Source organism: Grus americana, chromosome 12, assembly GCF_028858705.1.
Source record: "Grus americana isolate bGruAme1 chromosome 12, bGruAme1.mat, whole genome shotgun sequence".
NCBI classification, from domain to species: Eukaryota; Metazoa; Chordata; class Aves; order Gruiformes; family Gruidae; genus Grus; species Grus americana.
This window is the reverse complement of record NC_072863.1, coordinates 16575856-16600963: the sequence shown is the minus strand read 5'-3', so window position 1 is coordinate 16600963 and position 25108 is coordinate 16575856. Positions and strand designations below refer to the sequence as shown.

General features: G+C 43.5%; 1 long non-coding RNA gene across 1 annotated transcript; it reads left to right on the top strand.

Moving 5' to 3' along the window:
* Positions 1-18968: 18968 nt before the first annotated feature.
* On the top strand, positions 18969-22076 carry LOC129211960 (uncharacterized). Its single transcript, XR_008579033.1, has 3 exons — positions 18969-19343; positions 19915-20010; positions 21942-22076. It is a non-coding gene; the product is annotated as an uncharacterized LOC129211960 (long non-coding RNA).
* The last annotated feature ends 3032 nt before the right edge of the window (positions 22077-25108 follow it).

Here is a 25108-nt window from a genome sequence, read left to right as displayed (position 1 = left end):
AACTGGGGTTGTTTAGTCTAGAGAGGAAGAGGCTGAGGGGAGACCTTATTGCTCTCTGCAGCTACCTGAAAGGAGGTTGTGGTGAGGTGGGTGTTGATCTCTTCTCCCAAGCAACAAGTGATAGGACAAGAGGAAATGGCATCAAATTGCTCCAGGGGAGGTTTAGGTTGGATATTAGGAAAAATTTCTTCACTGAAAGGGTGGTCAGACATTGGAACAGGCTCCCCAGAGAGGTGGGGAATCACCGTCCGTGGAGGTGTTCAAAAAACATGTATCCTCTGGGATAATGTATTTAAGAAAGGGGAAAAAAACCCCTGCACAACAGCAGCCAGAGAGAGGAGTGAGAAGATGTGAGAGGAACAACTCTGCAGACACCAAGGGCAGTGCAGAAGGAGGGTGAGGAGGTGCTCCAGGTACCGAAGCAGAGATTCCCCTGCAGCCTTTGGAGAAGACCACAGTGAAGCAGGCTGTCTCCCTGCAGCCCATGGAGAATGATGGGGAGCAGAGATTCCACCTGCAGCCCCTGGAGGACCCCATGCTGGAGCAGGTGGATGCCCAAAGGAGGCTGTGACTCCGTGGGAAGCCCACACTGGAGCAGGCTCCTGGCAGGACCTGTGGCCCCATGGGGAGAGGAGCCCACGCTGGAGCAGTTTTGCTGGCAGGACTTGTGACTCCGTGGGGGACCCGCACTGGAGCAGTCTGTTCCTGAAGGTCTGCACCCTGTGGGAGGAACCCACGCTGGATCAGCTGGTGAAGAACTGCAGCCTGGGGGAAGGACTCATGGTGGAGAAGTTCATGGAGGACTGTCTCCTGTGGGAGGGACCCCACACTGGAGGAGGGGCAGAGTGTGAGGAGAGAGGAGCAGCAGAGACAACATGTGATGAACTGAGCACAACCCCCCTTGCCACCCCCCCTGTGCTGCTCTAGGTGAGGAGGTGGAGAAATGAGGAGTGAAGTTGAGCCTAGGAAGAAGGGAGGGGTGGGGGGGAGATGTTTTTAAGATTTGTTTTTATTTTCTTATTAACCCACTCTGATTTCATTGGCAATAAATTAACCTAATTTCCCCAAGTTGAGTCTGTTTTGCCCATGACAATAATTGCTGGGTGATCTCCCTGTCCTTATGTCCACCCACGGGCCTTCTGTTATATTTCCTCTCCCTTGCCCAGCTGAGGAGGGCAGTGACAGAGCAGTTTCGGCGGGCACCGGGCCTCCAGCCAGGGTCAACCCACCACAGTCCTTTTTTGGTGCCCAGCATGGTGCCCAGACAAGGGGACTCATTTCCGAAATAACTTCATAAACTCCTGGGCAAAGAAACACGGCATTGAGTGGGTGTATTACATCCCCTATCACCCACAAGCCTCTGGAAAGATTGAGAGATAGAATGGACTGTTAAAGACTACGTTGAGGCCGTTGGGCAATGGAACATGGAAGCATTAGGATATAAATTTAGCAGAAGCCACTTGGCTGGTTAACACCAGAGGATCTGCTAACCATCCTAGTCCTGCCCAAACAAAGCCCCTACATACTGTGGGAGGAGATAAGGTCCCCGTTATGCACATGAGGAAGTGACTGGGGAAGGTGGTGTGGATTGCTCCTCCCATGGGAAAACGCAAACCCATTCTTGGGATTGTCTTTGCTCAAGGACCTGGGTGTACTTGGTGGGTAATGTGGAAGGATGGGGACACCTGTTGTGTGCCTCAAGGAGATTTAATCTTGGGGGAATAATAATCTGTGATGTGAGTTGTATGTTGTAGGAAGTGATGTAGCAGGAACAACCTGAACCAACAAAGAGTGAGTTTCGTAAGGAACTGGATGAGTGCAATGATGACCCAAGCTAAGCCGGTGTTGGTGCCCAAAAATTGAACGTACTGCTTCTCCTGTCCTGAACACCCATCCTGACAGAACGGGCCCAAGTCATAGGCTGTTCTTATGAACATTTGGAGGAGTGGAGGAAGCCCATGGAGTGGGAGAGTAATATCTATCTGTTAAAGGATGAGATAGTAGTTAATGAGAATATTTAATTCTGTATGTTGGGTATAAAGATGGTTTAAGTATGTAGTATAAGTTGTAAGTTTTGGTAAGAAGGGATTTCAGTAATGAGAATTAAATACAATGGGATGTTTAGAAGCTATATATATGTATTAAATTATGTGGGACCTGAGCATAATGCAAATGGTATGGAATAAGGGGTGGAGACTGTATTGGGTCTGGCTGAGATGGAGTTAATTTTCCCCTAGCAGCCCTCATGGTGCTGTGCGTTGTATTGGTAGCTAGAAAGGTGTTGATAATGCACCAGTTTTTGGCTACGGCTGAGTGGTGCTGGCACAGCATCAAAGCTGTCTCCCCAGCATTGCCTCCCTCACCGGTAGGCTAGGGGTGGGCAAGATCTTGGGAGGGGACTCAGCCAGGACAGCTGACCCAAACTGACCAAAGGGGTATACCATACCATATGACATCTGCTCAGCAATAAAATCTAAGAGAAAGGAGGAGAAGGGAGGGCATTTGTTTTTACAGTGTTTGTCTTCTGGAACAACTGCTACACATACTAAAGCCCTGCTTCCCAGGGAGTGGCCGGACATTGTCTGCTAATGGGAGGTATAGAATAAATCTTTTGTTTTCCTTTGCTTCCATGTGCAACCTTTGTTTTTGCTTTATTAAAGTGCCTTTATCTTGACCCACGAGTTTTTCCCATCTTGTTTCCTTCCCCCAGTGTCCTGCTGAGGAAGGAAGTGATAGAGCGGCTTGGTGGGCACCTGGCCTCCAGCCAAGGTCAACCCACCACACTTCTGTATTTTTTGGATGTCCTAAGGCAAGTCACACTTACATTGTTGACTGGACTTTTGACTTGGTATTTTGGAGTTGTATTGCATCTTGTCTTGAGCTGGACAACCTGTGTTGTAGTTGCTGCCTAATGCCATTGAAAAGTATCCTAAAAGAGTGTGATCTAAATGACATTTTCATCATTTCATGTTTAACCAACCTGGCTGCTACTGCTTTCTTGGTTTTCTTTGACTCCCATACAAAGTAAAATGTGACAGATGAATCATAAAGGTCACCTTGTCCACAAAGTGTTTGAAAGATGAAAAGAAGCATATGTGTATGTTTGTGGATGACAGCAGAGTTGCAGCTGCATGAGGGGGACTGATATTTGCCGTGCTTGAAATGTTTCTTGGTTTGTTTTAAGGGCACATTCATTATGTGCATCAGCATTCTTCATAGTGCTTTAAATACATAAATATATTTTAATGAACTTTAATATTTAGGCTTAGAAAACAAAGCCTGCCTATATTTATATTAAAAGAGAGTTCTGAGATAAAATATGTGATGAGGTTAACAGGCAAAACTTCTTGAAGAAAGTCCAAGAAGTTAGTTTGACAGCTCAGCATGGATCTTTATTGGTTTGAGGAAGGATGGTGACTGCTTACTGGACACTTATGTGCAGAACTTGGATAAAGCAGAAGTGATTCTGATGAGCGCTCTGAGTCAACTTTGGTTGATGTTCCAGGAACCAGATCCTAAAAGATGCTGAACATCTTTAATGCCAATGTACCTCTCCAGATTGTTTCATATTCTTATTAATACAATTGGTATCTCATTGTATTTCTGTTTTTGCACAGCTGCCTGAAGATCTGGGTGAACTCGAAGATCAGCACCTCTCTTGCTATTTATGGGTTTAGATCTAGGTTATGCGTGGCAATCCTGTACATACTGGGGAACTGCAAGACTGAATGTTGTGGGACAGAGCCTTAGCTGGCATAGCTAGGTTCTCTCAAGCCAATTGATACTTATTATACCAGCTTTATTTGAGTGCAGTAACTCTTTTGTAATGGAATCACAGTATGCTGCTTTCCCATTTCAGTTAATAACTTCTGAAAATTATGTAAGTGCTTTTTGCTGATTAGGCATACCTGACTGCTTGGAAAACAATGTGTGCACAACATATGGCAAATCAGCTTCCCTTTCTGTGCTGCATATTCAAGAGCACAATAAAATATTAGTTGGAAAACAAATGAGAGAAAAATTGGGGTGTTGCTGACTAATTCTGGAGAAGCTGCCATGTTGAGATGGCTGACATTGCTGTCATTGTGCTCATTCTGACCAACCAGCCTGGAGCAGATGCCCTTCTGTTGTGTCCCCATCCAAATCTGTTTGCAGTCTTAATTTCACATCTGTCCTTTTCTCCCTTTTTATGCAAGCAAATAAAGCGAGAGCCTCAGTCTTCCCTTTGTGCATTTGGTTCTTGAAGGAGATTGTTCACGAAGGGCAGGCATGTAAGAGGTTGTAAGAGATTCCTGTTGAAATTATACGATAAAGTATTGTGAGGGAGACTTTGAACAACCTAAATGTACTGCACTAAGTGTTCTTTCAGCAGCTGCTGCAGTGCACTATTTTTCAACCCTCTAGGTGAAAAGTGAAGAGCTCTTTGCTGCATGGATACCTCTGGCAGTGCTGTTATGATATTGTAATATTTACTGGATCTGCTAAAGCCACCCCTTTTGGGGTCACAATTATATGAGGCTCTCACCTCTTCTGGAAGGTAAATATTGTATGTTTGAACTTCTAAAATTTTCTAGACTTTGCATTTATGGAGAAAAACTTAAAAACCGAGTAGAGCCTAGGGGCCCAAGTCCAAGGATAATAAAAAGGATAAATAAAAGCAACTCAATATTAAGTTATTTTTTCTTGGCATTCTTAAGACAAAGTGCCAGATAATAGATTAACAAGCCAGTTCCTATCTCTGTTTAAGGGTTCCTTTTTGAGTCTTTCGGAGGGGTGTCAGTCCTCTATCATGGTTGCATATTCCTAGAGTGAAAATTACTCTCTTTTTTCCAAATTACTTTGTATAGGGACTAACTGGACAGAATGTTGGACTACATTTGGAAGACCAAGTTCCTGGTTCCTCTGCTGGCCCACTAGGACAAATCACTGTATATTTATGACTCATTTATTCATACGTAAAATTGGAATAGTCATACTGTCTTTGCTAAATGTTGGATTTTGCTAATAAATTATCTCTGGGAAGCTGAGTGTGGTTAAAATACTTCACAGTTGATGTTTACCCATTTATGATTGTAAAATGGATTATACACTTAGCTTTTTGCCTTTTTAACCCCTAAATATAAACTTGTTTGCTTCAAAATAAGCACTGAAAAATCTGTTTCTGATTAATTTGTTTTCTGTATGCAAGTTAATTACCATGCCTACTTTAGAAATGAGTCTTTACCAGATATGTTCTTCAGTATTGTCTGAGGTCCTCCAGAGTTTCTTTATGCAAATCTGGAGATACCCAGTTCTTCCCAAACATTGCAGGTACTATGGCTAGTTCCAACTCACTTCAGTGTTTACAGACAGGAACTGAAGTCACTGAACTTCAAAGAGTGTGAGCTGTCTAGTATTGTGCAAGGGATGGCTCTGCTGCCATCTCTGTGTTATCCCTGTCTCACTCCTCCACAACTGGAGTAAGTGATTGCTGCTTCATCCTATTTCTTTATATCACTTTTTGCTGCTGCCATCATTTTACATGGGGAGCTGAGGCACGGAGAGATGGAACAGCGTAGGAAAGGTGGTGGGCTGTTCTGTGTATATAAAGTGATTGCCCGTGTTCAGCCCTATTGACTGAACTGTCAGACTGTCCCTTTAATACACCCACCTTAATACACTAAAAATTTTATAGTAAGCATATTTGTAGAAATCCATAGTGTCTGCATCTGTTCTCCTGACAAAATTATAAGTGAAGCAGCCTATCAGTAGGTACAAATCTATAGTAGTACATTTCTTTTAGTGAGCCTGTGTGCTCATGGCTATTCCTTAATAGCTGAAAAGTTTACTACAAAACAGATGTAGTCCTGCACTGTTTAGTGGATTGCTTTTCTAACTTGTTCTTGTCTTTTTAAGGATCTGAGAGCCCTGCATTTGGTAACAGGGTGATTTGGGAACTTCCTCTGCTGGATGTATTGAGGTATGGAGTCTGACAGGGCACAGGGGCTTATTGCAGGCCTTTCTGGCAGCAGCAGTTCTGCTTCTCATTTGTAACGGTGCAAGTGCAAGGGGAATCAGGTCTGGTCTGCGTTCAACCGAAAATGTGTCATTCTGAACTGTACCACACTTAGTAACAGCAAGCGCCTGGAGTCTGCCACTGATGGTGTTTGTGACGGGTGCTGTCAATATCAGAGGGAAGTAGCCATGGTCTACAGCCAAGCTGACCTCTCAGGGCCTCCACAGGGATGTTAGAAACAAAAGGGCACTTGTTTGTTGTTTTAAATTGGGAAGAGTCTCTGACTTGGTTCCACAGTTTGAAAGCATAGAAGAGATACTAGCATTTATTAGTTACTTGGCTTTATTTTATGAACTAGTTCTGACCAGCAAAGGCTGTATAAAATTATTCTGTAATTAGCTTTGTGGAACTGGAATGGGGTGAATTATCAAAAGAAAACAACTAAGCGGCTAAGACCCGAGGTGAGCAAACCACTTATCTGTGTGTTGGAAACTAATTGTGAATGATTGCACAAATGCAGTCTGGATCTGAGCAGAATTGGATAACTACAGCCAGGAAACCTTATCCAACAGGAAGGTGTGAGGCAGAATGCTCAGTTCTCTTCTTTCCTCCTCCTCCTAGAAAATCTGTGTCTGAATTTAGTTGATCTATATCCAGCAATGTGTAAGGATATTTAACTTGCTGTGCTTGATACCAGTGGTAACAAAGTATAGTTAGAACTGCTATAAATTGTCAATGGGCTTAAGGACCTGCTGGAACGAGGTATTTGCTGTTGCTTTTAACAGTGGTGTCATAATATTTCAGCAGCAACCTGTAACTGTCTGGATTTATGATTAATTTCTAATCATTATAACTATTAAGTTTTGTAACAGTAGAACCTAAAAAGAGTTTTGATGACTGGGGTGAGGTTGGTGTGGGTGTGTGTGTGGGAGAGAGAGAGAGAGAGAGAATGACTAGACTGACTCTCCTATACAGAGTTTGTTCCCTCTTTGTGGCCGTGTATGCTGCAAAAGAACAGGTTTAGGGGGATTTTTTTTTTTTTTTTTTTTTTACGGAGCTATTTTCTGATGTGTTTTAATGAGAAATCACAGTACACTGCAGTTAAAAACAGTACATGCAATTGGAAGGGTGTAGTTTTCCTCATCTGTCCCCTGTCCCCACGCTCATATCCAATATGGTTGGAAATGCGTATTGGTTTCTTGCAAACATCTTATTGACGCTGCTGCGATGAAGCTGCAGGTTTCTTTCCATCAGGGATGCCTTGAATTTATCAGCCTGTGGCATCACTCTGTGTGTCTCTTCCTCAGGTGAGCTCTGCAGCATCTGCTGGCTTTGAGGAGAGCTCTGCACAGCATGGATGTGAAGCAACACCTCTCTCAAAGCAAAAACCTGTCCCTTTTAATTGTCTGAGAACCTATGTGCTGTATAGAAGCATTGTAAACTCCTAGCCTGAACTTGGTCGTGAGTAATGACAACATCGAGCTGCTTATCTGTACGTCTTTGGGATGGAGAATTTAAGGAAGGTGAACTCTTTGCTCCCTCTTGTGGTAGATGTAGAAATGTAAAAAAAAGTTTGGGGAAAATCTGCTTGTAACACTGAGAGAAGCTGAGTGTCTACGTTTTCCTTAGCATCTTGTGACAGAATTAAATGAGAGTTTTGATGTTACCTCAAATGATATGAAAGGAAGAAGTTTTCTGAGGTCAGAACACAGCCCTAAAGCAAATAGCTTTTTAAAGCAAGGCTAAATGCTATACTGTATTGTAGCTTTGAAACAGCCAGGGAATGCAGAATGGTGAAATATAGTTACATATACACTCTGTTGATTGACTTTTACATATGCACATGAAAAAACAGCTTAGGGATATTTGTCTAATACAGGTTAAAGTTTTTATACCACCTCTTGCAGATCTTCATGGCACTTGGTGTATTTTTTCCTTTATATATTCTTGATTCTTCTGCAGGTTTGTAATCCAATAGTAGAAAATGCATTCATTTTGTGCCCTGTTAACTTTCTTTACCTTAGAGTGCACAAAACATTTAGGTAGAAGTTTGAAGATCCTTATGCCATAGGTGGAAATTATGTGCGTTATTACACTAGAAATAAGAAAAGAAATAGCAATAGAGAACAAGACTCCAGATTACTGCAGGTTACTATGTGCTGTCTAAAGATGCTGTGTTTTCTTGGACTTCATAATACCATTTTTGATAATGCTTTTTTGCTGGAAATGTTTATGCATTTACAGAAGAATTGACTTGGTTTTGGTCTTTCTAGTGGAGCAGTATGCAATGTCATCTGTGGGGCCAGGAGCCTGGTTTGAAGGGGACTTCACTGGCAGCACACAGTAAGCTTCATGTCTTTGCAATGGGCAGCAGCATTATTGCATGCGTTACACACATATGGGAATGTCCAGAGCCTCCAGGACCCCCAGGTACTCTGCAGTAATGAACTGATACAAAGCCTAATCATGAAGATACTGAGAGGCAAGTGAGGAATGTCAGACAGGTAAGCAGTTATGTACTGGTTACAGCTGATGACTTGTGTTACCCTTTTATAACAAAAGAGAGACAGGTCTAGCTCATTTATACAGAACCTAAGATGACAGAATTACTGCCTTTTTGGCCCAATACTAGTTTAAGTGTTAAGCAATGATGTTATCAGTGCCTAATTTTTTCACCTAATTAAAAAAAATTCTGCAGCCCTATTTGGTAGGGGAAGACTCTCTTTGAATTGCTTTAATGTCAGCTGCCTCCTTTGCAGTGTTCAAATGTGTGGTCGAAGGTATGAAAACGTGTTTCGAGCAGGACAACTGCCTACTGGGGAAGTGTTTTGGCCAGATGGACCTCTTGGCAGCAGTGGACTGTTTTCCTTGAGCCTTCTGAGTTCCAAACGTCCCATGGAGTCTTTTGAGGGAGGCATCTTGTTTTGCCTGATGTTAGAACAGGGAAGCCACCTTTTGCCACTGCCTGAAGAGTAGCATCCCAGGCCAATAACATCCTGCGGCTTATATCATGACTTTGTTGGCCATAATTATATCCATTAAATGTCTGCAACCTCCAATATCACCAATAGTCTTTCATATAGTATGAACCATTGGCGTTAGCTAGATGTATCGTGATTTTGAGAAGGTGGTGAAAGATTTTAACATTAATGAAACGCTCTGATTTTGATGTGGTGCTCTTGGCAGTTTCAGTCAAAATTGCTTTGCATTTACCTTTGCTGTGGTTTAAAGAATTTCAGTTTGCTGCAGAATGAGTATGTAGATATCCGTAGTTTTACTGCTGGCATAGAAAAAAAAAATCCAAGCAAATCAATAGTTGCTTTATCTGGAATGGAAGCTGTGCTTTAGGCCTGAAGTGCTCCAAGCAATGCAAGCATTAAGTGAGCCACCAGGACTTTTATTTTCAGGGAGTACAAGCTGTTGTAAATGTGGAACATCCTGAACTGAAATATCTTAATGTTATGTGCCAGTCAAACATGTTATCCAGAGTGTACTTAAGTGGGTAGGTGTCTCCTCTTATATTTTTCCAAGGTATTGTTGTAACGTTGCTGGGGATCTGCAGAGATACAGAGATAAATATTTCAGTGGTGTAAAGTTTTGCTTAATGATGGGGCATGTCTCAAAATGTACATAAGACCTACTGGAGTACTGATTGCTCAAGTAGCCCCCTTAAGCCCTTTCACTGCATGAACAATAGAGGATTGATGCTTATGCTGAGAAGTGACCTACGTGCAGAAGTGGTGAACGAAAGATCTCACAGGGAATTGGAGCAACAAAACACAATGAAAAATGTTCTACTTAATTAAAAACAAAGAAGCCAGTGAACCAGATTAAAGTTAAATAGCTATCTGTCTCATGGGTGCTGGAGCTCTAAGCTGCTGTTTGCCATTGTGTGCAGTTGTTCCAGCGACAGTCAGTGTTGAAATGTGCGAAGTAGAAGTTGAAGCCTATGGGACAAATCTGTTTCCTTCCTTCGCCCTTAAATGGCCTCAATGCTGCTAGCTCCAGGCATTTATACCTCAGAAGAAAGGTGCCAAATGGCTACAAGAGTGGCCCAGAAAACCCTGAGATTATGATAAGTAACTGATAGCATGAGTTCCTTTTTGTATGCTGTCTGGCTTGGAGGTGTGCAGGATACACATATGTGCACTGCTCTCAGTAACTACAAGGGATATGTCTTTTTTTCCTCTTCCAGATGAAAACCTAAGATTCTGATGGGATCATGTGAGTATAGTAATTGAGTCTTTAAAACAGATCCGTGAAATAGTGCAGCACTTGTGGTGAGTTATGGGAGGGCTGACAATACTTTAAAAAATGGCTCTGTCTTGACTCTTGCTGCCCATTTCCTTGTGAACCCTCATGTGTGCTGCGCTCCTTCTTAGTATGGACAATAACATGATTGTTGTCCCCAGAGTAGCCGTGTAAAAGGGGAGGGCTTTGTAATTCTAGAGAAATGAAGCAGAGATTTATTTTTACATTAACCTTCAATATAAATATCTTTTATCCTGTTAGGCTGTTTCACAGTCCTCATTAATGGACTAAACTTGCTTGTTTGTCTCTTTATCATGTTGATGGACCTGTTAAATGAAACCCTGAGAGATCAGACAATTTAGTCCTGTGGCCAGTGGCAGCTTTTCACAGCAGTGATTTCTAGCTGGCTTGTACGTGCCAAATGTCCAGGCAGCTTGTGCTTATCAGCATCCATTATACTTTTTGTTGACTTGAACCATTAATAACCTGTCAGATTAGGTAATTAGGCTGTCTCTAGTAGCCAGGGGAAATTGTTTTTCCCTAACTGATGGTATGGGTTGTGCAGTTGTGCAGATAAGCACTTGGTCAAACGGCAGTTCAGGCGATTTTTAACTGGCCTTGCTGATGAATGCAGAAGTAGTGCTGAGACACGAGAGGCAGATAGCAACAGAGAGACAGGCACTAAGAAAAATAACCTGCCCATTTCAGAACTCTCTCCAAATAAAACACCGATTGTGGTTCTGATTCTGCAAATCTGCTGCATATAGGAGCAACCCTGTTAATTTCAATGCTGTGATGTTTTGTAAACATTGCTCCATTCTTCTGAATTACAACTCTTCCCAGATCTGGGGGAATTAAAGGCTTTCTCTCTAGAAGGTGTCGTTTTACCTCCATGAGCAAAGCTGGCTACTGCTAGTATCCACTGCTGCTCTGAGATTCTCTTTGTGCAGTGACCTTCTCTCTTTGGCACTGATGGAGTCTGTTGTGCCCAGGAAATGCTTCAGCAGTTAGTAGATGTAGGAAAGGTCCGTTTATTCCGTTGGAGCTGGGATCCCAGTTCTTAGGTGAATGACGTTTACCTATTTCTAGGAGTCATCAATCTTCAGTATGAAAAGGCTGAGTATTGTGGCAGCATCCATCAAACAGATGTGTCAGTTCAGTTATGTGAAGACTTTCTGTCGAAATAGACAAGAAAATGAATTTTCCTGAAAAGCTATTTGGGTTCCCCGTGATTAAAGGCTTAAGTTCTCAAAGCTTACTTTCTTTATTTCAGCCAACTGATAAGATGGGTTCAAGAACTGCAGAGGGTACTTTATTCTATAGGATTGCTAAGGTGAATGAATTCCTGCACAGAATCCAACTATACCCCCTCCCCCATCAAAAATATACCCATTCCTCTGAATTGGAACGATGTTTGGGAGTGAAGCAAGCCAGCACGTAAATAGTGATTCCTCAAATCTGATGCTGGCAGATTCCTACAAAGGGTTGTGAGATGGTAGCAGCAACATGTGCTCAGCTGGCCAGTCCTATAGACTCAGTGACACTGAGCAGATGAGTTGTGCTTGGGTGCAGGGGAGGTCCAGGAGGTAGAGGGATGGAGTGACATAGGGCTGGAACAACCTCTGCACACCTAAATGTACAGTGAATGAGAGAGATGACTTGCTTCTGGCTGAAAGCCACCTGTGTGTGCCCATCTTGCACCTTGGGTGAGTGGAGTGGAGTCGATCTGCTAGCCAGCCTGCCTCTATCGAGCATTGTGTCTTGAAGTCCAGATGCATTACAGAGGTTTGTAGCCAGGGGTCTGCCATCCTTTGCCAGCTGAGTGACCACTGAGATATATGTGGTGTAAGCCTAACCACCCCAAAATCAAAATATTTCCTGAGAGGCCAGCCCTGCCCAGGATACATAGTACAGGAGAAGGAAAGCCCCCTCATCCAGTAAGAAGTCCATGAAAATGGAGTGTATCTCACCAGTGGGTTTTCCTAGTTCCCTGATGCCTCCTTGGGAGATGTACACAGGGCATCAGCCAGGCCAAGGGTAGGGCTGGTCCTTGCCTTGCAAATGTAGTGTACGGACCCTAAGGGGAGCCAGGCGTTTCCTGCACAGGTGGTGGCACATGTCTCTGTGCCCAGGGAGATACCTGCTTTTGCACTTTATTGCAGCCCCTGATGGGATGACAAAGATCTCACTTTTAAATGTCACTGAAGAAATTTTGCTGAACTTCCCACTGATAAAAATAGAAGATATCTTTAAACTTTCTCCTTTTGATTTACTGTCTGAACTTCTTTGGTTGTGGGCTCCAATGCAGCATTAAGTATTTACTGTGGGTTCAGGGATTGGAGACAGTTGATCTCTGAACAATGATCCATTAGAAGCCAGCTTTATTCATCACACTGAGATGGGTTAAGCCACTGCTTGGTTTATGGAAGTGGCTGGATTGAGCCTATTGAACTTTTCACTTAAAACAAGATGGAAATTCACTTGCCTTGAAGTTCAGCAACTGGAGTTAGACTCAAGCAGTTTTTATCTTTTATTTTAGGGAAGCAGTTGAATTTTCAGTGTGGCTTTTCCTTAACATAGTTACAGGTTTTGAGCTAACCGAATTCCCTGCTGCCCCTCCTTGTCATGATTAGGTATGTATGTTATGGTAGTGCCAGCGCCTCTCTGTCTTCAGCTAAACCACACTGCTTTACAAAGCTCCTTTGTCCCCTGGGTCTGGCAACGCATTAGCAGTGTTCCATGGAGTGAATGGGACAACTTTCACCTTCATGAGCTCCATGTGAACTTCAGCAGGGTTTCTCCCTTCCCCTGACTCCACAACCCCTCTCTCTCTTGCTTGGGCAGCTGCCCACAATTGCCTGAAGCCCTTCATTCCTCTCCGCCCTAGTCCTGGCTCTGCCCAGACTTGTTACACTGTGATTGTCCTGGGCTCGTAGTAGTTGCCCTAGTCTGGAGAAGTTGATCAGGTTTGCCTGCGGCAGGATTCCTGTTTCAGGGAAGTCCTAAGAAGTTTACTAGAGACACATCAGATCTCTGATACATTTGTAACACTACCTGAGGCTGTTTGAGACCAACAATGTTTCTACGACAGTGAAAGTGCATAGAAAAGGGAGTTGAACTTAGAGAATTCCATTGCATTTAATGAAAGTGTTGAATATGGGGGTGGTTTTCATCACCAGTAAAGGGAGAGATCAGCTGAATTCAGCTGACTGAATTTAACAGCCTGAATATAACAAATTTGGTGTAGGGTAAACCTTAAGGTGCACAAAGTGAAGGACTGGCTTGGAAACACTTACTGCAAAGGTAATACAATAAATCAGAGTCCACTTTTTTAATATCATGGGGCAATTGAAGCTCTTAATTGTTTTAACTTCCAGGCTGGGCAACTTTTCTTTCCATAACGTGTTTAGTGCTCAGAGAAATTGTGAGAGGAAGGGAAATAAGGAGGCACTGTGGAGTGAGAGGGCAAGAGTCACACTGGCTGGAGGGTGAGAGCTGGAGGGATGGAGCGGGATTCTCTGTAAAACATGCTCTGTGCTCACAAGTGATTGATTTCTGTAGCTTACTAATGCCATGCCAGTATTAGTGAGCTGTAAGATCTTAAGTTAGTACCAGGGCTTTGATGGATAATGAAAGCTCATTGCAGGTTTTGCCGTGAATTAATCCTGCTTCATGGTGACAGCAGACAGGCGATGGACGCCTCAGCCCAAGCTCCCACCGTTGCTTTTAATGAGGCACGTTGCTAGCTGTGGGAACTGCAGCCTGTGCGATACCCGGCTCCGTTCTCCTGCCCCGGCGGGGCGCCGGCTCCCTGCCCGAGCCGCGGGGGAGCGGGGCCGGTCTGGCCGCGGGGTGTCGCCCGCCGGCCGCGCCGCCGCCGCTGCGTGCGACAGACGGGACTTCTGTGTGCCAACCCCCTTTAAATTGTAGAGCCCATATGTCTCCAGAGCTTTTGGTGCTCCGCACGTAGGTTTGTATTTCGGCAGCGTTAAAAGAAATCATCGCTCCTGCCCACCTGCTTTTTGTGATTGCAGGAGCTTTCGTCATCTCCAAAAACTTTGTTACTGTTTTCTGCAGCATCCCAGGAAAGCACCTGAAATTAACTTGTTTCAGCATCAAATATTGGCAGTAGCTAATAAACAAGAGTAAATGGACAACAAGAGTAAATGGAAGGAAACTTCTGTTTGATTCCCTGTCTAAACAACTTGTTACTCAGTCTGTATGAACACTATGTTGTGTCTACTTTCTGCAGGAAGTCCAAGGAGGAAAAAGGTAAAAATAACTTGTCTAGTAGGATTCAAGTATGAGTCTTACATAAAATTTAACAGAACCATATGAATAGCTCTTATAGAGGTGACACCTCAGACTGAGAGCATCCAGCCAAACAGTCACAAAGGGTAGGAAATAACTTCTGAATCCCAGAAGCATCTGGCTGTAGATAGCACAAGAGGCTTTGCATGTGTATCAAATCCATTTTCAAAAATCTCTGTGCATTCCAGGACACTACTTATTTTCAAAGATGACTGAGCAGTCAAGGTCTCAGTGTCCTTTTGACTTGCTGCAGGAATCCAGGATGCCGAGGATGCATGACCCCAGCAATTTGTGTTGACTGGTGTGAGGTAATACTTCCAGCCAGCCCTTGCTCCTCTGCAGAGATTGCATCACTTGTAACAGAGCAGGCAGTGGTTCAGTTCCTGAGCCCTCACAATTTACAGCTGTTTTGTAACTTAAACCACTGCTGATTCCAGCCTGTGAACATGCTACACTGGGAGCTGCAGTGGCCAAAGCTTCCAGTTCACAATCTGTGTGGAACTGGCTGCAACCGCTGAAGAGAGAACCTTTCTTGCTGGTTTATACCTGATCTCTTCAGCTGCTGCAGCTCAGCCTGAAAGTGCTTGTGAATCAGAACCCTAAATTCGTATCAGAAAGAAATCTGAGGTTTTAACTTGGTGCCTCCTCATTGATGGTTATAACAAAATGGAAATCTGTTTTATTCCTTGTTTGCTCCACAGAGCAACTGCTCCTGTCCCATGGAGAACAGCTTTTTTTGAAAGATTTCGGTAGCTGAGCTTGCCAATAGAAGGTATTTCTCATTTCCTGTAGGCAAAACAGCAAGGTATCCCTGGAGAACAAGATGGCAGAAGAGTTGCTGTCCCCTGACAGTGTTAAATTAACACGAACTAGTGAATGGTTTCCTTTGTTTTGAACACTTGGGATGGATTTGGTAACCCCAGCAAAAGTTGGTTGCCCTCTGTTCTAGTTAGCAGGCTTATTTTCCTGCTGTCATCAGAAATTTGGGCCCTTTAGCCTAAGGAACTCTGCTAAGAGAGTCCTTGGTTACAACCAAGGTACAGTAGGATACAATTGAATGCTCTATTGCAGTTCTCTGAACCTGCAGTTTGCCACTGTTGGAACGGAGTTGCTGTCTGCAAGGCAGCTGCAAAAGGTAATCTGATGACACGTGCACTGCACGCTTTTGAAACAGCACTTCGTGCTGGGAACTGCCCTTTGTCTTGTCAGACATCAAATCTTGTGGTCTCCCTCAGGTGTATGACAGATGCGTTATCTTCCCTTTCAGGTGGGGATTCTAGGCAGAGAGCTGGACTGATGTAAAGCCCAGAATTAGGAACTATACCTTCCTTCCTGCCGGGGTTCAGACCCTTTGCCACTGCAGGCCCTGGGTTATGTTTACAGCAAGACTTTAGGTAGTGTCATGGTGTGCAAACACTTCTGTTTACTGAAAGTGAAGTAGATATGACAAGCAAGGAGGAGTGGAAAGGACAGGAATAATGAAGCCGGAGTAGTTTGGCATTCCAGTTGTGTTTTGGCACAAAGCTCAGGGAAAGTGACCTTGTACTAAGTAGGAAGTAGCATCTGTGGGACAGGATGCTGAACAATGTGGATTTTCTTTGTGCAAGGCCTCGCTTTGCCTATTTAATTGCCCTCCATAGTTTGGCAGTGCTTTACAAACCAGTGCTTGTGTGCTGGTTCACTTGGTGGACCGTCTAGTCCCATGGCTAACTATCCATCATTTTGCTCTCCTACTAATGTGGCTGGGAGCTGCTGTTTCAAATGGGTGCCTGTTTCATCCTGGATAATGAAATTGCTAATAAGCTGTGGGTACAATAGTGGAAAATTGGCGAGGAGGATTGTAGACACTTTCCATCAGTGCCAATGCCTTATGGGAATGGAGGAAATGTCCTCCAATTGCAGTGATGGCCAGAGAAGTGACTATGAGAAAACAGCTTGTGCCCTACCTGCAGGAAGCTGGCACCAATTTATGGAGGATTGCACCCCATATGTTTCTCTGGCTTGCTAAAATGTGTCCACACTGCATAGCTAACCCAGCTGTGGAAGAGAGAGCTGGTTTGCCTGCTGTCCCCTGCACCATCAGCCACGGGTCCAGGTTTTCCTCATCTCTGAGTTATCTTTATGACTCGTGGATGTGAGGCTGGACGAAAGTCAAGCAAAACAGAGTTAGACTGTCTGATCCAGTAGCAATCCTGCAGCATTGGTTTCAGGTCAGAACCAAACACTTTACTAGAAAGGCACAGAGAAGTGTTTAGCATGCAGCCCAAGATTTTTCCGTGAGGGGAAATCCCAGAGAGATGGTCGAGTACCAGTGAATTATCACTGCATCGTCTTGTCTGGGAATTGGGATTCTCTCTGTTCTTGGGTGAAGTAAGATTCTCCTGGGATAGTCATAGTCTCAGAGATGCATGTAAAACTCACTAGAGCTATTTTGGCTGTCTTTTCCTGTGCCCATTTCCAGTGTCCATTGTCAGAAACTCCTCTCAGCAAGCTGCTCAGCCAAGTCTCTTGGAGAGCTTTGGAGGAAAAGCTACAAAAATTCTGGGGGACCTGAGATTAAGACTGAGCCTAGAACCTAATTCCTGTATGTTCAAGACAAAGAAGATACAAAAGATGGTCATTTTTTACTGCCTCGGTTTACTTTTCCTATAGCTCATGTCTTGATCCCTTTAGAAGCAAGACAACAAGATCAGTCATGACATTTCCATGGCATGAGGTTCAGCAAGGCCAAGTTCAAGGTCCTGCACGTGGGTTGGGGCAACCCTTGGTAATAATACAAGCTGGGGGATGAAGGGATTGAGAACAGCCCTGAGGAGGACTTGGAGGTACTGGTGGATGAAGAGCTGGACATGAGCCAGCAATATGCACTCGCAGCTCAGAAAGCCAACTGCATCCTGGACTGCATCAAAACCAGCATGACCAGCAGGTCGAGGGAGGTGATTCTCCCCTTCTACTCCACTCTCGTGAGACCCCACCTGGAGTACTGTGTCCAGCTCTGGGGCCCCCAACATAAGAAGGACATGGAGCTGTTGGAGCAAGTCCAGAGAAGGGCCACGAAGATGATCCGAGGGCTGGAGCACCTCTCCTGTGACAACAGGCTGAGAGAGTTGAGGTTGTTCAGCCTGGAGAAGAGAAGGCTCTGGAGAAACCTTATTGCAGCCTTTCAGTACTTAAAAGAGGCTTATAAGAAAGATGGGGACAGACTTTTTAATAGGGTCTGTAGCGATAGGACAAGGGGTCATGGTAAGGAAGAAATTTTTTATGATGAGGGTGGTGAAACACTGGAACAGGTTGCCCAGAGAAGTGGTAGATGCCTCATCCCTGGAAACATTCAAGGTCAGGTTGGATGGGGCTCTGAGCAACCTGATCTAATTGAAGATGTCCCTGCTTATTGCAGGAGGGCTGGAATAGATGACATTTAAAGGTCCTTCCAACCCAAACCATTCTGTGATTCCTTCCATTGCCTCATCCACAAAACAGAGCTGGAGGGGGACAACTAGGACCAGAATTTGTCACTGTGTGTTTTTAGGGAGTTGGTTTGCCACAAAGCAACTGTTAGCACAGTTGAAACAGCAACAGGGCTTGGAGAAGATGTCAGAGACCAGAATCATTGACAGACCAGTAGGTTACCCATAGACCCTGTTTCCTCTTGGCTTTTTACTGAGAGTTTTGTGCTGTGGCAAAAAGCACCACACTTTAATGCGTCCAGCTAGGAGCATCCTGCAGCGTCCAATATTGAGTGCCAGAGTATAATGAAGCATTGATCAACTCTTCTCTCTAGCACAACGTGCCCTTACATACTGCCATCCTGAAATTATTGATTAGCCTGAGGTCCGGCTGATCTTGAGAGCTATTTTTGTGCACAAACATCAATTCAGAGAGTCTTCTTGCTCTTTGGGAACAAGAGCTACCTCACTTCCCTGGACACTGATTTTTTTTGTACCATCTGCAGCAGCCAGGAGCATGCAAACCTTTGCTGATCTTGTACGGTATCTGGATGTGTTGGACCCCAGGATGGCCCAACATCTCTTTGGAGTTGAATTTTAGTTTCTTATTTCCTAAAACCTTCTAAACCAACAATAACTTCCATGTTCCTGTATTATGCCCCAGCTGTCTCTTGTACTTTCTTCATCAGTGAATGATCCTTTTGTATTGGGAATGATTTATATTGTACATAGTGCAGTTGAAGTGTGGCTTCTTTGCTTCCTTAGCCTGCCATAGAGTAAGGAATCTCTTTTTAGAGATTACTCTACTTTCCTATACCTGTGAAATTCTGGTACATATTGGAGTTGGCTTCATTTGCCTCTGGCCTGAGCACAGATCTGAAATGTAATATGTATATAAACATTTTTTGTTACTTATGATTTTGGGATTTTGGAACCTGTGGCTACTGAAGATACGCTTTGTTTCCTTTTCCTATTCCCCAAGCAATAGGTGCAGATTTTTTCTGCGTTGCCCTAAAATGATTCCCCCTTTGTTTATTCCTCAACTGAACTTCAGCATAATCAATAGAGACCATGCCCAGAAAATGTTACTTGTGTTTGATATGTTTGGACAGGAATTTAGAAATTGTGTCGATACTCACAGAGCATGTGATTCAACAAGAGTCCTCCAGTGAAGATGACAGGCTTTGGACTTAGCCAGAGTATGTAATTATTTACATGCTGACATGAGTGCTTTGATCGAGGTTGTTTCCTGTCACTTGGAATTACAACAACATCCTTGTCTCTTACCATTTTGCTATAGATGCCCCAAAATGCATCATTCTAAGATATCACAGATTCAGGTATGTTGGTTGCTGTGTGAAGCTTTTAGTGCTGTTCAGTTTCTGCAAAGCTAAAAGAACATCTATAAAATGTCAACAGGAAAAATTTATCCTTGTCTTGCATGACCTCTTGCTTAGTTACAGCATCTCACATGTAATTCTGCGCATACCTCTGTAGCTTAGTTTTGCACTTTTCATATCTCATCAGAGACTCGCACGCATGCTGTTTTAGAAGCATAGAATGAAACATAGTGGGAAAGGACTTAGCTCTTAGTTTAGAGAGAGATTTATTATCCTAGTCTATTTATATTAAATTAAATTGCATTATTACTCTCTCTTCTCTATTGATTACCTTCTTGAGTGTGTCTAAAGTGAGCAATTGCCATGATCTTCCAACTCATTGACATCTGAAAAGAGGGAATTCACACAGCCTCATTTCAGGCTCTTTCGCTTAAATATGTTTATGGAATTTTGTATCTTATCCGTTATTCCCCCTCCCCCCACCAAGTTCATCTATCTATCTATGTGTAACTATGCCTGCTTGCATTGTGTATGATGTTGATACTATGCAATGTGGTTTTCTTCACTGTAGGCAGAAAATGTGCAGTTGACAAATGAATTGGTCAGACTTGTGCAAGAAGAACAGACAATTTCTGAATCATTACAGTTTCCAAGAGCTTCACTGCAAGTATGTTATCACTTCCTCGAGATTTCTCTACCTATGCAGTTAAACAGATCTTGATAAGGCTTGTCTGCAATTGCACTTCTTAATGACTCTAAATAACATTACACCTTGCAATCTCATTGTCTGTGTACCATGGTATCCAAAAGTCTTTCAATGCTTATGGAAAGTAAAACAACAGTAATGCCAAGTGTATACGCAGGTCGTGTTTTACTGGGTTTTATGTCAAGCTTTGAACATTACTGTAGTTCTTAAAATCTGGAAAAGCATGACAAAGAATTTTGCATTCTACCTTTTGGTGGGTTGATGTGTCCCTCTTTATTAATCAAAATGAGTTTACCCCAGTTCTGGTAAGTTGGCTATACTTAAGTAAATCCTCTAATATCATGTCCTTGCAGGTGCAGTTTCTTGCAATGGGAGTATTGCTGTTGATTGATTGGAGGCTGAGGGATGGAGTGAGGCCCTTGGAGGCAGCCACTAAGGTCTAGGCATTCGTATAACAGAGAGTAGTTGTAACACATTGCACAGGATACATGCATGGGTGCCCTCAGTCACTAAGGGGAGCTATTTTGTAATGGAACTGAGTTATGAAAAGGGAAAAATGGAGCTAACATTGATGCTGAGAGAAAAACTGATTATGATCTAAATGTTATTTTTTTCTGGAAACCTATCTTACACTGAGGTCCCTTCGGTATCAGGAAGCCAGCAACCCCTTCACCCTGCAGCAAGGCAAGAAGAGCTCACAGGGGCTGCACCTAGCTTGATGAAGGCCAAGTCTCCCCACTGTTAATTTCACATGACTTTGGAAGAGGCTTCTGCCCTGGTTCCCTTGTGAATAGCGACATGAGCTCATGCCTGAATTTTTGCTTAGCACCTTGTCTAGACATTTATACCTGTGAACAGGGAGTGTTGAGCTGCCACCAAGAAAAAAAGTAGAATTCTTATTTGAAGGAATTTCATAGTCACTTTGTGCAGGCCGAAATGAAGACGTGAAGGCTGTGGCAAAGGAGAGTCAGACCTAGAGATTGTCTTGAGCTTCATGAGAATGATCAGACAGAACCCTTCCCCATCATAGAACATTGCTGGCATGTCTTTGGTATGTTGTCTGTATTCATCAACTAAAGGGTTTGCCCTAGGTAGCTAAGTAGCACAGGAGGGATACATAGGCCTCAACCCTGCTAGTTCCCCTCCTTATCACCCAGAGAATTATATGACATGTCATTTTCTGTCAGCTTCTTTTCTCCTTTGGGAGCGCTGAGGCAAATAATTAATTTAGCTTGTTTTAGAAAATGTCATTTTGCTATCTGGATAAATTAGCCTGGCTGCTGTATCCCTCTGAGCCATTCAGGCAGTTTCACTCATCGTACCCTATGTGCCTTCTGGACTTGAATTTTTTTATTATTATTTGTCTGAACATTTTGTATTATCTTTTATTTATTTTACCCCTTTGCTTTTCTTCTCACTTGTTCACAGCTGATGACTGGCAAGATTGAAGTTAAATCAATGCCTGATGTTTTAAGTGTCCATATGCCTCTAGAGCTCTTTATAACTTTGTATCAGTCTGTATTGTCCTTCTTTTAAGCCCAAGGAAAGCTCACTTAGTGAATTGTGTCCTTACCATTGAGCCCGAAACAGTCCTTGCACGTATGTGCACACCACAGAACCTACAAGCCACTTGCCTCTGTCTGCCCTGAGAGCCTTGTGCAGTTCTTGTTTCCATCTGATTTGGTTAGTTCTCAGTGGCTTGGAAAACTGTTTTCAGCTTAGCAATATGAAGAACTTGCATCTCATGAGATCATGAGGTCCAGAATGGCCTACCGACTCCTTAGCATTGCAAAAATGCAATGTCCAAGTCTTGGCATTGCTCAAAGGAAAAAAGAGCTAAGTTGTCACATGATGATGCATGAAAACTTTGTACATTTGCTGCTCTCCTACAGCTTTGCTCAATGACTTGGAAGGCAGTTTAGCAGGTGCTACCACTAAAACAGTACCCTGTACTGATGACACACAGGAGAATAGGAAGAGGAGAGAAAGGAGCAGGCTGAGGAAGAGGTAGGTACCAGATATGGAAGCCAGAGGGGAGTTTATCTATAGACAGCTTTTAATATCAGCACTGGTTTTGGTAACATCATTGAAAGGGTGGGAGGGTGGATGGGATTAGGAGCTAGTCTCAGGGTGAGAGAATCACTGGGTGAAACAGGAGGCTTAGGTCCTGTGAATTTAAAGCATGAGCACTTTGCATGACTATTATTTGCACTGGACCCCTGTGCCTGTGGAATCAGATCCAATGGCTTTAGTGATGCACTCAGTTTGGATTGGTTTTTGGCCCTGCTAGTGCTGTGGACAAGGTTAGAGAACAGTGGTACTTTTTTGCAGGGAGCTGTTCAAAATGCACGCTCCATTCTGCAGAACCTTTTGAGGAAAGCAGGATAGCAGCCAAACTCTTCAGCTGGCAGAAACTTTGCTGACTTTGGTTCTCTTCCCCCCACCCCCCTTATGAACTGAACATGTCTGATCTGGAGTCACTCAGAGACAACAGGCATGAAATCTTATGAAAAATTTCAGGAGCCACATTTCAAAGTAGATCTGCGTCTTACTAAGCCTTGAAAAGACCAAAGTGTGAGTAAAGGATTGAGAAGACAGAGCGAAGGTAACTATAATCCAGGGAGGTGATGGCAGGTGAGGGTTATGTGGGAGGAAGAGAATGAATTCATATTTAAGGATCTCTCTGACACTTCATGGCCTGATCTGCGGTGGGTCTAAGTTTAGAGAATAAAGTTAAGATCTGAGGAGAGGGGAAGCAGATAGAGGAAGCATAGCGCATGGAGAATGTGCTACCCTGGAGGATTTAACTCAGTAGTAGGGAGTTATGGTGTAGCCAGCAGTTGACAGCTTAAAGCAAGCCAGCTAGAGGGATCTGAGTGAACTGTCCCCAGAGCGGTAACTCATTGATGTTGCCAGAAAGACAGAACTATGTAAGTCTGTCTTTCAGGTGAAAGAGATGTTATCTTCCAGCAATGAAGGAAGGGTTGGCTGATGAAGAATTTCTGTTTTAAAAGCTTTGCTACTGACTAAAATTAGCTGCTCTCCAGACTCAGCAGTAATGAGGGCTTTGACTATTTATACATGTAAGGCAGCCTGTGAGAGTTGGGCCAGCATCAGCTTGATTCTCCTGTAGCCCGCAGTAAACAAGTGAGCTCTCCCTTGTCCCATTTATGCACAGAGAATTGCAGGCTCTGCTCTCTGGGGGCAGCAAGGACTATTCTGTCCCCAGGCAGTGGAGATGCAGAAAGCTGTAAAGAGCGCAGGGGGCCGGATCTGTGGCCAACCATCCTGGCATAACAGTAAGGTGCTTGGCTGGGAGGTACACATAAAAGAAGGTAGGATCACTCTGCTCTCGTATTGCTTCCTCAGCCAGGGCTGCAGTAGTTTTGTTTCCATGTCTTAGAGTAAAAGGACCAGCTGTTTTCTAGTTCTCCCTTTCTAAGCATTTCTCTCCCTGAAGAATCACTGTGAACAGCTTAGATGAGAATACCTTTCTTCACAGCCTTACTTTTTTGAGGAAGACTGGGGTGTACTGTACTGTTAAGCCAAGGTAAAATTCTAGCAAAAATTAAGGTGTTGTGGTTTTAATGTGAACTAGTGGTCTGGATACATCCTCAGCTCTGCCACAGCCTGCCCTAGCCCGTGGATTACAGGCTGTATTAGCAGTTTTGAACAAAGAACTTATCTATGGTGTAGCACAGTAGTTAAAGTTTTTGACATATGAACGAGGCAGCCACCTGTGAGAGCTTTCTTTTGCCTTCCTCTGTTTTCCTACGTTGTCTCCTGAGGCCCTCCAGCTGCTGGGCTGGTAGCAGTTATAGCGCTTGCACACTCAAGGGCAAGGCAAGATCCATCTGTCTGCTACATAAAGATGTGCTCTTACACAAGACAATTCTGAGCTTCTCTCAGCAGTGAGCATATAATATTTCCCAACTATTTTCTGACACTATGTTTGGATGTGTTTTGGGTGGGATATAGAATGGGCTGAAAATTAGATATGAAATCTAGTGGAAACTTCCTTTCTCATGTTGCGTCTTTCATTAAAACTTTTGAAGGAAAAAATAGAACAGTGAAAATTCAGTGAAGTCCTCATCACAAATCAAATACAGACTAGTAAGAAAGAGTTAATATGGAAGATTCCTGCTTATCCGAAACCTATGAATAGACTATGAATAGTCAAATAGACTGAAATATCCAACATAGTAAACTTTCCCTTCAAGTTTCTGGGTGAGCAACTAAGGACTCGTTTGTGCAGCGTGAAATATAGTGCCTGACTATGTGACCAGGCAAAAGACCTGAATTCATGAGCTTATTCCTGAGCTGTTCCTTGCTAGCTAAATCCACAGTGTCATATGCTCAGAATGTATGTGAGTATCTCAGCTTTCAGCATGCCAAGAATTAGGCCAATATCTGCTTGTTCTTCTGTGTATAAGCACTTGACGCTGAATACATTGCAGTACTCTGAACTATCCAATGTAATGAGATTTCTGTAAATTTTTTTAATGTAGACTTCAGAAGTACAGTGTTTAGCTTGTACATCAGATGGATCTGTTTCCCAAAGTTAAGGACCTGGGGCTGAGCAAACAGATCATTCTTAGATGCTGTAGCATCACACAGGGACGATGTAGCTCCAAAAGCGGTAACAGACATACACAAGTGCTGCTGAAATGAGGTGTGAAGGAACTGGAAAATAAAATAAACCCCCAATGTGCAAATTCAGACCATTTGCCTCTGATCCTACATGAGAAGTGTTTATCCTAGGACTGTGTTTGATGCTTAGCGATGATGAGGCATGGTATGGTAGGAGAATAAGGAGCCACGGGAAGATTGGATGCACAGCCACTCGTGCCTCTGTCAGGCTGGTCCCTCTGAGGTACTGCTGGTGCTGTTAGTGTTGTCTGCAGCTTGCTTTGTTCTGCCTCTGCATGGAGATGGAGGCATTTTGTCCAATGCAGATTGGTAGCATGCACAGGCCAAGTTTATCAATAGGAGGAAAGTGATATATTTGTTAAACAAACAAAATTGATTAAAATGTTTGAAGAGCTACCCAAACTTTCTG